Genomic DNA, 12307 nt, shown 5'->3' with positions numbered 1-12307 from the left:
TCCAAGTACTAGCCGCCCAACCCTGCTTGGCTTCCGAGATCAGACGAGCGGGCACTTTCAGGTGTATGGCCGTAAGCAACCAGCAGGCGAAATCCAGCTATTTCTATATGTGAAAACCTGAAGTTCTAATACCCTACTTAGACTTGGTGGCTTGTTGTCTTCCAGAACTTATTATTTATTTATGCTGTGGTCAAACTGCAAGTATTTGAACTCTTACTTGAAATGTTGAACACTGAGATTGTTTATTTTAATTCTAAAGAAGAATGGTGCTTCAAAAAAAAAAAGTTACATCCTTTATACAGTTTCCTTGTTTGCTCTACGTCCAGCAAAGAAGCCACAGCGCCTTAGGTCTAACAGCACCAGGTATTCCAGGCGTCTCCCATCCAAGTACTAAGCCGGCCCAACCCTGCTTGGCTTCCGAGATCAGACGAGAGCGGGCACTTTCAGGGTGGTATGGCCGTAGCAACCAGCAAGCGAAATCCAGCTATTTCTATTGTGAAAACCTGAAGGTTCTCATACCCTACTTAGACTTGGTGGACTTGTTGTCTTCGAGAACATATTATTTTTTATGCTGTGGTCAACTGGAAGTATTTGAACTCTTACTTGAATGTTGACACTGAGATTGTTTTATTTAATTCTAAAGAAGAATGGTGCTTCAAAAAAAAATTACGTCCTCAATACAGTTTCCTTGTCAGCTCTACGTCCAGCAAAGAAGCCACAGCGCCTTAGGCTAACTAAAAAGCTTACAGCACCAGGTATTCCCAGGCGGTCTCCCATCCAAGTACTAAGCCGGCCCAACCCTGCTTGGCTTCCGAGATCAGACGAGAGCGGGCACTTTCAGGGTGGTGTGGCCGTAAGCAACCATGCACGGCGAAATCCAGCTATTTCTATATGTGAAAACCTAAGGTTTATATACCCTACTAGACTTGTGGACTTGTTGTCTTCGAGAACATATTATTTATTTATGCTGTGGTCAAACTGCCGTATTTTGAACTCTTCCTTGAAATGTTGAACACTGAGTTCGTTTATTAATTCTAAAGAATGGTGCTTCAAAAAAAAAAGTTACGTCCTTTATACGGTTTTCCTTGTTTAATCTACGTCCACAAAGAAGCCACAGCGCCTTAGGCTAACTAAAAGCTTACAGCACCAGGTATTCCCAGGCGGTCTCCCATCCAAGTACTAAGCCGGCCCAACCCTGCTTGGCTTCCGAGATCAGACGAGAGCGGGCACTTTCGGGTGGTGCGGCCGTAATCAGCATACAGGGCGAAATCAGCTATTTCTAGATGTGAAGACCTGCACGTTCTCTTACCTTACTTAGACTGGTGGACTTGTTGTCTTCCAGAACTATTATTTATTTTGCTGTGTCAAACTGCAAGTATTGAACTCTACTTGAAATGTTGACACTGAGATTGTTTATTTTAATTCTAAAGAAGAATGGTGCTTCAAAAAAAAAGTTACGTCCTCTATACAGTTCCTGTTTGCTCTACGTCCAGCAAAGAAGCCAAGCGCCTTAGGCTAAACTAAAAAGCTTACAGCACCAGGTATTCCAGGCGGTCTCCCATCCAAGTACGAAGCCGGCCCAACCCTGCTTGGCTTCCGAGATCAGACGAGACCGGGCACTTCAGGGTGTCTGGCCGTAAGCAACAAATGCAAGGCGAAATCCAGCTATTTCTATAGGTGAAAACCTGAAGGTTCTAATACCCTACTTAGACTTGGTGGACTTGTTGTCTTCGAGAACAATTATTTATTTATGCTGTGGTCAAACTGCAAGTATTGAACTCTACTTGAAATGTTGAACACTGAGATGGTTATTTTAATTCTAAAGAAGAATGGTGCTTCAAAAAAAAAGTTACGTCCTCAATACAGTTCCTTGTTACTCTACGTCCAGCAAAGAAGCCACAGCGCCTAGGCTAACTAAAAGCTTACAGCACCAGGTTTCCCCAGGCGGTCCCCATCCAGTACTAAGCCGGCCCAACCCTGCTGACTTCCGAGATCAGACGAGAGCGGGCACTTTCAGGGTGGTGTGGCCGTAAGCAACCATACAGGGCGAAATCCAGCTATTTCTAGATGTGAAGACTGAACGTTCTCTACCTTACTTAGACTTGGTGGACTTGTTGTCTTCCAGAACTTATTATTTATTTATGCTGTGGTCAACTGCAAGAGTTTTGAACTCTTACTTGAAATGTTGAACACTGAGTTCGTTTATTTTAATTCTAAAGAGAAGAATGGTGCTTCAAAAAAAAAAGTTACGTCCTCAATACAGTTTCCTTGTCAGCTCTACGTCCAGCAAAGAAGCCACAGCGCCTTAGGCTAACTAAAAAGCTTACAGCACCAGGTATTCCAGGCGGTCTCCCACCAAGTACTAAGCCGGCCCAACCCTGCGGACTTCCGAGATAAGACGAGAGCGGGCACTTTCAGGGTGGTGTGGCCGTAAGCAACCATACAGGGCGAAATCCAGCTATTTCTAGATGTGAAGACCTGAACGTTCTCTTACCTTACTTAGACTTGGTGGACTTGTTGTCTTCCAGAACTTATTATTATTTATGCTGTGGTCAAACTGCAAGTATTTTGAACTCTTACTTGAAATGTTGAACACTGAGTTCGTTTATTATAATTCTAAAGAAGAATGGTGCTTCAAAAAAAAAGTACATCCTTATACAGTTCCTTGTTGCTCTACGTCCAGCAAAGAAGCCACAGCGCCTTAGGCTAACAGAACAAGGTATTCCCAGGCGGTCTCCCATCCAAGTACTAAGCCGGCCCAACCCTGCTTGGCTTCCGAGATCAGACGGAGCGGGCACTTTCAGGGTGGTATGGCCGTAAACAACCATGCAAGGCGAATCCAGCTATTTCTATATGTGAACCTGAAGGTTCTAATACTACTTAGACTTGGTGGACTTGTGTCTCGAGAACATATTATTTATTTATGCTGTGGTCAAACTGCAAGTATTTGAACTCTTACTTGAAATGTTGAACACTGAGATTGTTTTTTAATTCTAAAGAAGAATGGTGCTTCAAAAAAAAAAGTTACGTCCTCAATACAGTTCCTTGTCAGCTCTACGTCCAGCAAAGAAGCCACAGCGCCTTAGGCTAACTAAAAAGCTTACAGCACCAGGTATTCCCAGGCGGTCTCCCATCCAAGTACTAAGCCGGCCCAACCCTGCTTGGCTTCCGAGATCAGACGAGAGCGGGCACTTCAGGGTGGTGTGGCGTAAGCAACCATGCAAGGCGAAATCCAGCTATTTCTATATGTGAAACCTGAAGGTTCTAATACCCTACTTAGACTTGGTGGACTTGTCTTCGAGAACTATATTTATTATGCTGTGGTCAAACTGCAAGTATTTTGAACTCTTACTTGAAATGTGAACACTGAGATTGTTATTTTAATTTCTAAAGAAGAATGGTGCTTCAAAAAAAAAAGTTACGTCCTCAATACAGTTTCCTTGTCAGCTCTACGTCCAGCAAAGAAGCCACAGCGCCTTAGGCTAACTAAAAAGCTTACAGCACCAGTATTCCCAGGCGGTCTCCCATCCAAGTACTAAGCGGCCCAACCCTGCTTGGCTTCCGAGATCAGACGAGAGCAGGCACTTTCAGGGTGGTGTGGCCGTAAGCAACCATACAGGGCGAAATCCAGCTATTTCTAGATGTGAAGACTGAACGTTCTCTTACCTTACTTAGACTTGGTGGACTTGTTGTCTTCCAGAACTTATTATTATTTATGCTGTGGTCAAACTGCAAGTATTTTGAACTCTTACTTGAAATGTGAACACTGAGATTTGTTATTTTAATTCTAAAGAAGAATGGTGCTTCAAAAAAAAAAGTTACGTCCTCTATACAGTTTCCTTGTTTGCTCTACGTCCAGCAAGAAGCCACAGCGCCTTAGGCTAACAGCACCAGGTATTCCCAGGCGGTCTCCCATCCAAGTACTAAGCCGGCCCAACCCTGCTTGGCTTCCGAGATCAGACGAGAGCGGCACTTTCAGGGTGGTGTGGCCGTAAGCAACCATGCAAGGCGAAATCCAGCTATTTCTATATGTGAAAACCTGAGGTTATAATACCCTACTTAGACTGGTGGAGTTGTCTTCCGAGAACATATTATTTATTTATGCTGTGGTCAAACTGCAAGTATTTTGAACTCTTACTTGAAATGTTGAACACTGAGAGTTTATTTTATTCTAAAGAAGAATGGTGCTTCAAAAAAAAAAGTTACGTCCTCAATACAGTTCCTTGTCAGCTCTACGTCCAGCAAAGAAGCCACAGCGCCTTAGGCTAACTAAAAGCTTACAGCACCAGGTATTCCCAGGCGGTCTCCCATCCAAGTACTAAGCCGCCCAACCCTGCTTGGCTTCCGAGATCAGACGAGAGCGGGCACTTTCAGGGTGGTGTGGCCGTAAGCAACCATACAGGGCGAAATCCAGCTATTTCTAGATGTGAAGACCTGAACGTTCTCTTACCTTACTTAGACTTGGTGGACTTGTTGTCTTCCAGAACTTATTATTTATTTATGCTGTGGTCAAACTGCAAGTATTTTGAACTCTTACTTGAAATGTTGAACACTGAGATTGTTATTTTAATTCTAAAGAAGAATGGTGCTTCAAAAAAAAAAGTTCGTCCTCTATACAGTTCCTTGTTTGCTCTACGTCCAGCAAAGAAGCCACAGCGCCTTAGGCCTAACAGCACACCAGGTATCCCAGGCGGTCTCCCATCCAAGTACTAAGCCGGCCAACCCTGCTTGGCTTCCGAGATCAGACGAGAGCGGGCACTTTCAGGGTGGTGTGGCCGTAAGCAACCATGCAAGGCGAAATCCAGCTATTTCTATATGTGAAAACTGAAGGTTATAATACCCTACTTAGACTTGGTGGACTTGTTGTCTTCGAGAACATATTATTTATTTATGCTGTGGTCAAACTGCAAGTATTTTGAACTCTTACTTGAAATGTTGAACACTGAGATTGTTTATTTTAATTCTAAAGAAGAATGGTGCTTCAAAAAAAAAAGTTACGTCCTCAATACAGTTTCCTTGTCAGCTCTACGTCCAGCAAAGAAGCCACAGCGCCTTAGGCTAACTAAAAAGCTTACAGCACCAGGTATTCCCAGGCGGTCTCCCATCCAAGTACTAAGCCGGCCCAACCCTGCTTGGCTTCCGAGATCAGACGAGAGCGGGCACTTTCAGGGTGGTGTGGCCGTAAGCAACCATGCAAGGCGAAATCCAGCTATTTCTATATGTGAAAACCTGAAGGTTCTAATACCCTACTTAGACTTGGTGGACTGTTGTCTTCGAGCAAATATATATTTATGCTGTGGTCAAACTGCAAGTATTTGAACTCTTACTTGAATGTTGAACACTGAGATTGTTATTTTAATTTAAAGAAGAATGGTGCTTCAAAAAAAAAAGTTACGTCCTCAATACAGTTTCCTTGTCAGCTCTACGTCCAGCAAAGAAGCCACAGCGCCTTAGGCTAACTAAAAAGCTTACAGCACCAGGTATTCCCAGGCGGTCTCCCATCCAAGTACTAAGCCGGCCCAACCCTGCTTGGCTTCCGAGATCAGACGAGAGCGGGCACTTTCAGGGTGGTGTGGCCGTAAGCAACCATACAGGGCGAAATCCAGCTATTTCTAGATGTGAAGACCTGAACGTTCTTACCTACTTAGACTTGGTGGACTTGTTGTCTTCCAGAACTTATTATTTATTTATGCTGTGGTCAAACTGCAAGTATTTTGAACTCTTACTTGAAATGTTGAACACTGAGATTGTTTATTTTAATTCTAAAGAAGAATGGTGCTTCAAAAAAAAAAGTTACGTCCTCTATACAGTTTCCTTGTTTGCTCTACGTCCAGCAAAGAAGCCACAGCGCCTTAGGCTAACAGCACCAGGTATCCCAGGCGGTCTCCCATCAAGTACTAAGCCGGCCCAACCCTGCTGGCTTCCGAGATCAGCCGAGAGAGCGGGCACTTTCAGGGTGGTGTGGCCGTAAGCAACCATGCAAGGCGAAATCCAGCTATTTCTATATGTGAAAACCTGAAGGTTCTAACCCTACTTAGACTTGGTGGACTTGTTGTCTTCGAGAACATATTATTTATTATGCTGTGGTCAAACTGCAAGTATTTTGAACTCTTACTTGAAATGTTGAACACTGAGATGTTTATTTTAATTCTAAAGAAGAATGGTGCTTCAAAAAAAAGTTACGTCCTCAATACAGTTTCCTTGTCAGCTCTACGTCCAGCAAAGAAGCCACAGCGCCTTAGGCTAACTAAAAAGCTTACAGCACCAGGTATTCCCAGGCGGTCTCCCATCCAAGTACTAAGCCGGCCAACCCTGCTTGGCTTCCGAGATCAGACGAGAGCGGGCACTTTCAGGGTGGTGTGGCGTAAGCAACCATACAGGGGCGAAATCCAGCTATTTCTAGATGTGAAGACCTGAACGTTCTCTTACCTTACTTAGACTTGGTGGACTGTTGTCTTCCAGAACTTATTATTATTTATGCTGTGGTCAAACTGCAAGTATTTTGAACTCTTACTTGAAATGTTGAACACTGAGATGTTTATAATTCTAAAGAAGAATGGTGCTTCAAAAAAAAAAGTTACGTCCTCTATACAGTTTCCTTGTTTGCTCTACGTCCAGCAAAGAAGCCACAGCGCCTTAGGCTAACAGCACCAGGTATTCCCAGGCGGTCTCCCATCCAAGTACTAAGCCGGCCCAACCCTGCTTGGCTTCCGAGATCAGACGAGAGCGGGCACTTTCAGGGTGGTGTGGCCGTAAGCAACCATGCAAGGCGAAATCCAGCTATTTCTATATGTGAAAACCTGAAGGTTCTAATACCCTACTTAGACTTGGTGGACTTGTTGTCTTCCAGAACATATTATTTATTTATGCTGTGGTCAAACTGCAAGTATTTTGAACTCTTACTTGAAATGTTGAACACTGAGATTGTTTATTTTAATTCTAAAGAAGAATGGTGCTTCAAAAAAAAAAGTTACGTCCTCAATACAGTTTCCTTGTCAGCTCTACGTCCAGCAAAGAAGCCACAGCGCCTTAGGCTAACTAAAAAGCTTACAGCACCAGGTATTCCCAGGCGGTCTCCCATCCAAGTACTAAGCCGGCCCAACCCTGCTTGGCTTCCGAGATCAGACGAGAGCGGGCACTTTCAGGGTGGTGTGGCCGTAAGCAACCATACAGGGCGAAATCCAGCTATTTCTAGATGTGAAGACCTGAAGGTTCTCATACCTTACTTAGACTTGGTGGACTTGTTGTCTTCCAGAACTTATATTTTATGCTGTGGTCAAACTGCAAGTATTTTGAACTCTTACTTGAAATGTTGAACACTGAGTTCGTTTATTATAATTCTAAAGAAGAATGGTGCTTCAAAAAAAAAGTTACGTCCTTATACAGTTTCCTTGTTTGCTCTACGTCCAGCAAAGAAGCCACAGCGCCTTAGGCTAACTAAAAAGCTTACAGCACCAGGTATTCCCAGGCGGTCTCCCATCCAAGTACTAAGCCGGCCCAACCCTGCTTGACTTCCGAGATCAGACGAGAGCGGGCACTTTCAGGGTGGTGTGGCCGTAAGCAACCATACAGGGCGAAATCCCTTTCTAGATGTGAAGACCTGAACGTTCTCTTACCTTACTTAGACTTGGTGGATGTTGTCTTCCAGAACTTATTATTTATTTATGCTGTGGTCAAACTGCAAGTATTTTGAACTCTTACTTGAAATGTGAACACTGAGATTGTTTATTTTAATTCTAAAGAAGAATGGTGCTTCAAAAAAAAAAGTTACGTCCTCTATACAGTTTCCTTGTTTGCTCTACGTCCAGCAAAGAAGCCACAGCGCCTTAGGCTAACTAAAAAGCTTACAGCACCAGGTATTCCCAGGCGGTCTCCCATCCAAGTACTAAGCCGGCCCAACCCTGCTTGGCTTCCGAGATCAGACGAGAGCGGGCACTTTCAGGGTGGTATGGCCGTAAGCAACCATGCAAGGCGAAATCCAGCTATTTCTATATGTGAAAACCTGAAGGTTCTAATACCCTACTTAGACTTGGTGGACTTGTTGTCTTCCAGAACATATTATTTATTTATGCTGTGGTCAAACTGCAAGTATTTTGAACTCTTACTTGAAATGTTGAACACTGAGATTGTTTATTTTAATTCTAAAGAAGAATGGTGCTTCAAAAAAAAAAGTTACGTCCTCAATACAGTTTCCTTGTCAGCTCTACGTCCAGCAAAGAAGCCACAGCGCCTTAGGCTAACTAAAAAGCTTACAGCACCAGGTATTCCCAGGCGGTCTCCCATCCAAGTACTAAGCCGGCCCAACCCTGCTTGGCTTCCGAGATCAGACGAGAGCGGGCACTTTCAGGGTGGTGTGGCCGTAAGCAACCATACAGGGCGAAATCCAGCTATTTCTAGATGTGAAGACCTGAACGTTCTCTTACCTTACTTAGACTTGGTGGACTTGTTGTCTTCCAGAACTTATTATTTATTTATGCTGTGGTCAAACTGCAAGTATTTTGAACTCTTACTTGAAATGTTGAACACTGAGATTGTTTATTTTAATTCTAAAGAAGAATGGTGCTTCAAAAAAAAAGTTACGTCCTCTATACAGTTTCCTTGTTTGCTCTACGTCCAGCAAAGAAGCCACAGCGCCTTAGGCTAACAGCACCAGGTATTCCCAGGCGGTCTCCCATCCAAGTACTAAGCCGGCCCAACCCTGCTTGGCTTCCGAGATCAGACGAGAGCGGGCACTTTCAGGGTGGTGTGGCCGTAAGCAACCATGCAAGGCGAAATCCAGCTATTTCTATATGTGAAAACCTGAAGGTTATAATACCCTACTTAGACTTGGTGGACTTGTTGTCTTCGAGAACATATTATTTATTTATGCTGTGGTCAAACTGCAAGTATTTTGAACTCTTACTTGAAATGTTGAACACTGAGTTCGTTTATTATAATTCTAAAGAAGAATGGTGCTTCAAAAAAAAAAGTTACGTCCTTTATACGTTTCCTTGTTTAATCTACGTCCAGCAAAGAAGCCACAGCGCCTTAGGCTAACTAAAAAGCTTACAGCACCAGGTATCCCAGGCGGTCTCCCATCCAAGTACTAAGCCGGCCCAACCCTGCTTGGCTTCCGAGATCAGACGAGAGCGGGCACTTTCAGGGGGTGCGGGCCGTAATCAGCCATACAGGGCGAAATCCAGCTATTTCTAGATGTGAAGACCTGAACGTTCTCTTACCTTACTTAGACTTGGTGGACTTGTTGTCTTCCAGAACTTATTATTTATTTATGCTGTGGTCAAACTGCAAGTATTTGAACTCTTACTTGAAATGTTGAACACTGAGATTGTTTATTTTAATTCTAAGAAGAATGGTGCTTCAAAAAAAAAGTTACGTCCTCTATACAGTTTCCTTGTTTGCTCTACGTCCAGCAAAGAAGCCACAGCGCCTTAGGCTAACTAAAAAGCTTACAGCACCAGGTATTCCCAGGCGGTCTCCCATCCAAGTACTAAGCCGGCCCAACCCTGCTTGGCTTCCGAGATCAGACGAGACCGGGCACTTTCAGTGGTATGGCCGTAAGCAACCATGCAAGGCGAAATCCAGATTTCTATAGGTGAAAACCTGAAGGTTCTAATACCCTACTTAGACTTGGTGGACTTGTTGTCTTCAAGAACATATTATATTTATGCTGTGGTCAAACTGCAAGTATTTTGAACTCTTACTTGAAATGTTGAACACTGAGATTGTTTATTTTAATTCTAAAGAAGAATGGTGCTTCAAAAAAAAAGTTACGTCCTCCTCAATACAGTTTCCTTGTCAGCTCTACGTCCAGCAAAGAAGCCACAGCGCCTTAGGCTAACTAAAAAGCTTACAGCACCAGGTATTCCCAGGCGGTCCCATCCAAGTACTAAGCCGGCCAACCCTGCTTGGACTTCCGAGATCAGACGAGAGCGGGCACTTTCAGGGTGGTGTGGCCGTAAGCAACCATACAGGGCGAAATCCAGCTATTTCTAGATGTGAAGACCTGAACGTTCTCTTACCTTACTTAGACTTGGTGGACTTGTTGTCTCCAGAACTTATTATTTATTTATGCTGTGGTCAAACTGCAAGTTTTGAACTCTTACTTGAAATGTTGAACACTGAGTTCGTTTATTATAATTCTAAAGAAGAATGGTGCTTCAAAAAAAAAAGTTACATCCTTTATACAGTTTCCTTGTTGCTCTACGTCCAGCAAAGAAGCCACAGCGCCTTAGGCTAACAGCACCAGGTATTCCCAGGCGGTCTAGCATCCAAGTACTAAGCCGGCCCAACCCTGCTTGGCTTCCGAGATCAGACGAGAGCGGGCACTTTCAGGGTGGTATGGCCGTAAGCACCATGCAAGGCGAAATCCAGCTATTTCTATATGTGAAAACCTGAAGGTTCTAATACCCTACTTAGACTTGGTGGACTTGTGTCTTCGAGAACATATTATTTATTTATGCTGTGGTCAAACTGCAAGTATTTTGAACTCTTACTTGAAATGTTGAACACTGAGATTGTTTATTTTAATTCTAAAGAAGAATGGTGCTTCAAAAAAAAAAGTTACGTCCTCAATACAGTTTCCTTGTCAGCTCTACGTCCAGCAAAGAAGCCACAGCGCCTTAGGCTAACTAAAAAGCTTACAGCACCAGGTATCATGCCCGGTCTCCCATCCAAGTACTAAGCCGGCCCAACCCTGCTTGGCTTCCGAGATCAGACGAGAGCGGGCACTTTCAGGGTGGTGTGGCCGTAAGCAACCATGCAAGGCGAAATCCAGCTATTTCTATATGTGAAACCTGAAGGTTCTAATACCCTACTTAGACTTGGTGGACTTGTTGTCTTCGGAACATATTATTTATTTATGCTGTGGTCAAACTGCAAGTATTTGAACTCTACTTGAAATGTTGAACACTGAGAATGTTTTTTTAATTCTAAAGAAGAATGGTGCTTCAAAAAAAAAGTTACGTCCTCAATACAGTTTCCTTGTCAGCTCTACGTCAGCAAAGAAGCCACAGCGCCTTAGGCTAACTAAAAAGCTTACTGCACCAGGTATTCCCAGGCGGTCTCCCATCCAAGTACTAAGCGGCCCAACCTGCTTGGCTTCCGAGATCAGACGAGAGCGGGCACTTTCAGGGTGGTGTGGCCGTAAGCAACCATACAGGGCGAAATCCAGCTATTTTAGATGTGAAGACCTGAACGTTCTCTTACCTTACTTAGACTTGGTGGACTTGTTGTCTTCCAGAAATATTATTTATTATGCTGTGGTCAAACTGCAAGTATTTTGAACTCTTACTTGAAATGTTGAACACTGAGATTGTTTATTTTAATTCTAAAGAAGAATGGTGCTTCAAAAAAAAAAGTTACGTCCTCTATACAGTTTCCTGTTTTGCTCTACGCCAGCAAAGAAGCCACAGCGCCTTAGGCTAACAGCACCAGGTATTCCCAGGCGGTCTCCCATCCAAGTACTAAGCCGGGCCAACCCTGCTTGGCTTCCAAGATCAGACGAGAGCGGGCACTTCAGGGTGGTGTGGCCGTAAGCAACCATGCAAGCGAAATCCAGCTATTTCTATATGTGAAACCTGAAGGTTATAATACCCTACTTAGACTTGGTGGACTTGTTGTCTTCGAGAACATATTATTTATTTATGCTGTGGTCAAACTGCAAGTATTTTGAACTCTTACTTGAAATGTTGAACACTGAGATCGTTTATTATAATTCTAAAGAAGAAGGTGCTTCAAAAAAAAAAAGTTACGTCCTCTATACAGTTTCCTTGTGCTCCACATCCAGCAAAGAAGCCACAGCGCCTTAGGCTAACTAAAAAGCTTACAGCACCAGGTATTCCCAGGCGGTCTCCCATCCAAGTCAGGATTCCTTTTAAGAGCAGCCTGAAAAAGAGAAGATATGCCTTTAACAGCCTGAAAAAGTGTCAACATAGCCTTTAACAGCCTGAAAAAGTGTCAATATAGCCTTGGTTTAAAGGCCTTAATATTAAGACCGTGCATCAGAATGCTCTGAAATTACCTGAGAGAAACACTGGATAGGTGATGTCTCCCGCAACTGGAATAAAGCTGGAATAAAGTCAGTATTCCTTTTTAGAGTAGCCTGAAAAAGAGAAGAATATGCCTTTAACAGCCTGAAAAAGTGTCAATATAGCCTTGGTTTAAAGGCCTTAATATTAAACCGTACATTTGAATGCTCTGAAATTACCTGAGAGACACACTGGATAGGTGATGTCTCCCCAGACTTGGAATGAAGCTGGAATAACGTCAGATTCCTTTTTAGAGTAGCCTGAATAAGAGAAGAATAGCC

The 12307-nt window shown here is 43.5% G+C and overlaps 9 non-coding genes and 18 pseudogenes across 9 annotated transcripts; all 27 read right to left on the bottom strand.

The window, feature by feature from the left end:
* Positions 1-348: 348 nt before the first annotated feature.
* Positions 349-465, bottom strand: LOC116681800 (uncharacterized; annotated as a pseudogene).
* Positions 466-740: 275 nt separating this feature from the next.
* On the bottom strand, positions 741-859 carry LOC116681782 (5S ribosomal RNA). The gene has a single exon (XR_004330092.1). It is a non-coding gene; the product is annotated as a 5S ribosomal RNA (ribosomal RNA).
* Positions 860-1135: 276 nt separating this feature from the next.
* Positions 1136-1253, bottom strand: LOC116681794 (uncharacterized; annotated as a pseudogene).
* A 273-nt stretch (positions 1254-1526) lies between these two features.
* Positions 1527-1642, bottom strand: LOC116681804 (uncharacterized; annotated as a pseudogene).
* Positions 1643-1919: 277 nt separating this feature from the next.
* Positions 1920-2035, bottom strand: LOC116681802 (uncharacterized; annotated as a pseudogene).
* Positions 2036-2704: 669 nt separating this feature from the next.
* On the bottom strand, positions 2705-2822 carry LOC116681796 (uncharacterized; annotated as a pseudogene).
* A 275-nt stretch (positions 2823-3097) lies between these two features.
* On the bottom strand, positions 3098-3214 carry LOC116681790 (uncharacterized; annotated as a pseudogene).
* A 278-nt stretch (positions 3215-3492) lies between these two features.
* LOC116681787 (uncharacterized) lies at positions 3493-3609 on the bottom strand (annotated as a pseudogene).
* A 270-nt stretch (positions 3610-3879) lies between these two features.
* LOC116681788 (uncharacterized) lies at positions 3880-3997 on the bottom strand (annotated as a pseudogene).
* A 277-nt stretch (positions 3998-4274) lies between these two features.
* LOC116681789 (uncharacterized) lies at positions 4275-4392 on the bottom strand (annotated as a pseudogene).
* A 272-nt stretch (positions 4393-4664) lies between these two features.
* LOC116681805 (uncharacterized) lies at positions 4665-4783 on the bottom strand (annotated as a pseudogene).
* A 285-nt stretch (positions 4784-5068) lies between these two features.
* LOC116681781 (5S ribosomal RNA) lies at positions 5069-5187 on the bottom strand. The gene has a single exon (XR_004330091.1). It is a non-coding gene; the product is annotated as a 5S ribosomal RNA (ribosomal RNA).
* A 278-nt stretch (positions 5188-5465) lies between these two features.
* On the bottom strand, positions 5466-5584 carry LOC116681807 (5S ribosomal RNA). Its single transcript, XR_004330098.1, has one exon. It is a non-coding gene; the product is annotated as a 5S ribosomal RNA (ribosomal RNA).
* Positions 5585-6253: 669 nt separating this feature from the next.
* Positions 6254-6370, bottom strand: LOC116681797 (uncharacterized; annotated as a pseudogene).
* Positions 6371-6639: 269 nt separating this feature from the next.
* LOC116681784 (5S ribosomal RNA) lies at positions 6640-6758 on the bottom strand. Its single transcript, XR_004330094.1, has one exon. It is a non-coding gene; the product is annotated as a 5S ribosomal RNA (ribosomal RNA).
* Positions 6759-7044: 286 nt separating this feature from the next.
* LOC116681806 (5S ribosomal RNA) lies at positions 7045-7163 on the bottom strand. The gene has a single exon (XR_004330097.1). It is a non-coding gene; the product is annotated as a 5S ribosomal RNA (ribosomal RNA).
* Positions 7164-7443: 280 nt separating this feature from the next.
* LOC116681791 (5S ribosomal RNA) lies at positions 7444-7562 on the bottom strand. Its single transcript, XR_004330095.1, has one exon. It is a non-coding gene; the product is annotated as a 5S ribosomal RNA (ribosomal RNA).
* A 279-nt stretch (positions 7563-7841) lies between these two features.
* Positions 7842-7960, bottom strand: LOC116681780 (5S ribosomal RNA). Its single transcript, XR_004330090.1, has one exon. It is a non-coding gene; the product is annotated as a 5S ribosomal RNA (ribosomal RNA).
* A 286-nt stretch (positions 7961-8246) lies between these two features.
* Positions 8247-8365, bottom strand: LOC116681803 (5S ribosomal RNA). The gene has a single exon (XR_004330096.1). It is a non-coding gene; the product is annotated as a 5S ribosomal RNA (ribosomal RNA).
* Positions 8366-8638: 273 nt separating this feature from the next.
* On the bottom strand, positions 8639-8757 carry LOC116681783 (5S ribosomal RNA). Its single transcript, XR_004330093.1, has one exon. It is a non-coding gene; the product is annotated as a 5S ribosomal RNA (ribosomal RNA).
* A 285-nt stretch (positions 8758-9042) lies between these two features.
* On the bottom strand, positions 9043-9160 carry LOC116681801 (uncharacterized; annotated as a pseudogene).
* Positions 9161-9443: 283 nt separating this feature from the next.
* LOC116681785 (uncharacterized) lies at positions 9444-9560 on the bottom strand (annotated as a pseudogene).
* A 284-nt stretch (positions 9561-9844) lies between these two features.
* LOC116681799 (uncharacterized) lies at positions 9845-9961 on the bottom strand (annotated as a pseudogene).
* A 270-nt stretch (positions 9962-10231) lies between these two features.
* On the bottom strand, positions 10232-10350 carry LOC116681786 (uncharacterized; annotated as a pseudogene).
* Positions 10351-10634: 284 nt separating this feature from the next.
* On the bottom strand, positions 10635-10752 carry LOC116681792 (uncharacterized; annotated as a pseudogene).
* Positions 10753-11031: 279 nt separating this feature from the next.
* LOC116681798 (uncharacterized) lies at positions 11032-11148 on the bottom strand (annotated as a pseudogene).
* Positions 11149-11418: 270 nt separating this feature from the next.
* On the bottom strand, positions 11419-11536 carry LOC116681795 (uncharacterized; annotated as a pseudogene).
* Between the last annotated feature and the right edge of the window lie 771 nt (positions 11537-12307).

This window comes from Etheostoma spectabile, unplaced genomic scaffold (genome assembly GCF_008692095.1).
Source record: "Etheostoma spectabile isolate EspeVRDwgs_2016 unplaced genomic scaffold, UIUC_Espe_1.0 scaffold00018756, whole genome shotgun sequence".
Classification (NCBI taxonomy): Eukaryota; Metazoa; Chordata; class Actinopteri; order Perciformes; family Percidae; genus Etheostoma; species Etheostoma spectabile.
This window is presented reverse-complemented; position numbering and strand designations above follow the sequence as displayed.